This window comes from Lathyrus oleraceus, chromosome 6 (genome assembly GCF_024323335.1).
Source record: "Lathyrus oleraceus cultivar Zhongwan6 chromosome 6, CAAS_Psat_ZW6_1.0, whole genome shotgun sequence".
In the NCBI taxonomy this organism is placed as follows: domain Eukaryota; kingdom Viridiplantae; phylum Streptophyta; class Magnoliopsida; order Fabales; family Fabaceae; genus Lathyrus; species Lathyrus oleraceus.
Genome location: NC_066584.1, coordinates 64,364,688 through 64,367,288, shown reverse-complemented (window position 1 = coordinate 64,367,288; position 2,601 = coordinate 64,364,688). Strand labels below are relative to the sequence as shown.

The 2,601-nt window shown below is 40.6% G+C and overlaps 1 non-coding gene across 1 annotated transcript; it reads left to right on the top strand.

Moving 5' to 3' along the window:
• Positions 1-2,059: 2,059 nt before the first annotated feature.
• LOC127099418 (small nucleolar RNA R71) lies at positions 2,060-2,166 on the top strand. Its single transcript, XR_007793921.1, has one exon. It is a non-coding gene; the product is annotated as a small nucleolar RNA R71 (small nucleolar RNA).
• Positions 2,167-2,601: the final 435 nt, after the last annotated feature.

The window sequence follows — 2,601 nt, the reverse complement described above, 5'->3', positions numbered from 1 at the left end:
GTGTTCTCTGGAAGGTTTTGAATCTTCTTCAAGCAAAATCCGATGCATGCATACGGATGGGCTTATTCCTTTTAGATCAGAGATCTTATATCCTAAGGCTGAGGGGTACCTACGTAAAACTTCTAATAATTGATCGGTTTCTTTTTGGTTTAAGGTAGCACTGACTATAACTGGACGATTCATATCTTCATCCAGAAATTCATATCTCAGGTTTTTAGGCAGTTCCTTAAGTTTTACGGTCGGTTTCATAGGGCAAGGCATAGGATCTGGGGTAAGAGATAAACATTCGTGAAGGTTATCATCAATGTAGGGTGTTTTATAATTGTCATCTTCCAAAATAAGGGTTGATGGCAATTTTATAGATTTATTTTCTTCTTCTTGTTCTAATTCCCTAATGCATTCTTCGATGATATCTAAGGCATAACAAGAATCTCCTATCACAGGTGCCATAAGAAATTTTGACAATATAAATTCTATCTTCTCTTCACCTACCTCAAAAGTTAGTTTTCCTTTTTTAACATCTATTACGGCTCCAGCAGTCGATAAGAACGGTCTACCTAGGAGGATTGGTATGTCGTCATCTTCTTTAATGTCCATGACAACAAAATCAGTAGGTATAAACAACTGACCCACCCTAACAGGGACGTCTTCAAGTATGCCTATAGGGTATTTAACGGATCTATCGGCTAATTGAAGCGACATCTTAGTAGGTTGTAATTCTCCTAAGTTTAATCTCTCACAAACTGCTAAAGGCATTAAGCTCACACCAGCTCCTAAGTCTAGAAAAGCTTTTTCGATGACATGATTCCCTAAAATACAAGGAATGGAAAAATTTCCGGGATCTTTATCTTTCTTTGCTAACCTATCTTCGGAAATAGAATTACATTCCACGGGTTTCGGATCTTCAAGTCTACGTTTATTCGTAAGTATGTCTTTGAGAAACTTAGCATAAGAAGGTATTTGGGTGATGGCTTCTGTAAAGGGGATTTCTACGTGAAGTTTTTCTATAACCTTAACGAATTTTTGATATTGATTATCGATTTGGGTTTTCTTTAATCTTTGAGGGTATGGTATTGGTGGTTTGTATGGCGGTGGTGGTACATAGGTTTTATTTTTAGGTTCTTCTCCTTTTTCTTGACTTTCCGGGGTTTCAGGCTTCTCTGGTTCCTTTTCCTCACTCCTCTTAGAAGTTTCAGGCTCACTTAATCTAGGGTTTAAAGGCTCCTTATAAGCGGTTCCACTTCGTAGAGTAATGGCATTAGCTTGCCCTTTCGGGTTTTGTTGAGGTTGTCCAGGGAACTGTCCTCCAGGGGTAGTCTGTGGGGCTTGGTTTAACGCTACCTGAGAGATCTGGGTTTCAAGCATCTTATTATGAGTAATGATTTGATCAACCTTGGTTCCTAACTGGGTAATTAGTTCGTTAACATGGACGCTTTGGTTCATGAACTCTTTGTTTTTCTGTTTTTGAGCAACGATGAAATCTTTTACAATTTCTTCAAAGCTCGGGTTTGGCGGTACAGGTTGCATAGGTTGATTTGTTCTAGGGGCTTGGTAACCTTGTTGTCTCGGAGGTGCGGTATTTTGAATAGGGTTATTATTTTTGTAGGAGAAGTTTGGGTGATTCCTCCATCCAGGGTTATATGTGTTAGAAAATGGGTTCCCTTGGGTATAGTTCACTTGCTCAGTGTTGGTTTCATTTAACAGATTGCATTCGGCGGATTGGTGTCCTTGCGTTCCACATATCTCACAATTCGGCGAAACTGCGGCTACAGTATTCGGAGTTGTACACATATGTTCGACTCTAAGGGCCAACGCGTCCATTTTAGCCTGCATCATGTCTATAGAGCTTAACTCATGTATTCCTCCTTGGGCTTCCTTCTTTTCCACTGTCGCTCGTTCTACTCCCCATGATTGATGGTTTTGGGCCATATCCTCGATAAGGGCACTAGCTTCAGGGTAAGGTTTATTCATCAGTGCGCCACCAGCGGCAGCGTCGATGGTCATCTTAGTGTTATAATGAAGTCCATTATAGAAGGTTTGGATGATTAGCCAATTCTCTAAGCCATGGTGTGGGCATGCTCTTAATAGTTCTTTATATCTCTCCCAGGCTTCGAACAACGACTCTCCTTGGAGTTGGGTAAATCTAGTTATAAGGTTTCGAAGAAGAGCGGTCTTACTTGGGGGAAAATATCTAGCAAGAAAAACTTTCCTAAGGTCATCCCAAGTTGTTATTGAATTGGGTGGAAGGGAATCTAACCATGATAGAGCTTTATCTCTGAGGGAAAAGGGAAATAATCTTAAGCGTATCGCCTCAGGAGAAGCTCCATTGGTTTTAAAGGTGTCTGCTAACTGAAGAAAGTTTTTTAAATGTTGGTTTGGGTTATCAGTAGCGAGACCTGAGAATTGTCTCTGTTGCACTAATTGCAGCAGGGATGGTTTAAGTTCAAAATTATTGGCTGGGATAACGGGGTTTACTATACTGGAACTAGGTTCCTCGTTTGATGGTTGGGCGAAGTCCTTAAGAGGTCTTCGGTTTTGTTCTTCGGCCATAGCTATCCTATTCCTATGGAAAAATAAACGTGCGCGAGCGTAACGTTCAGG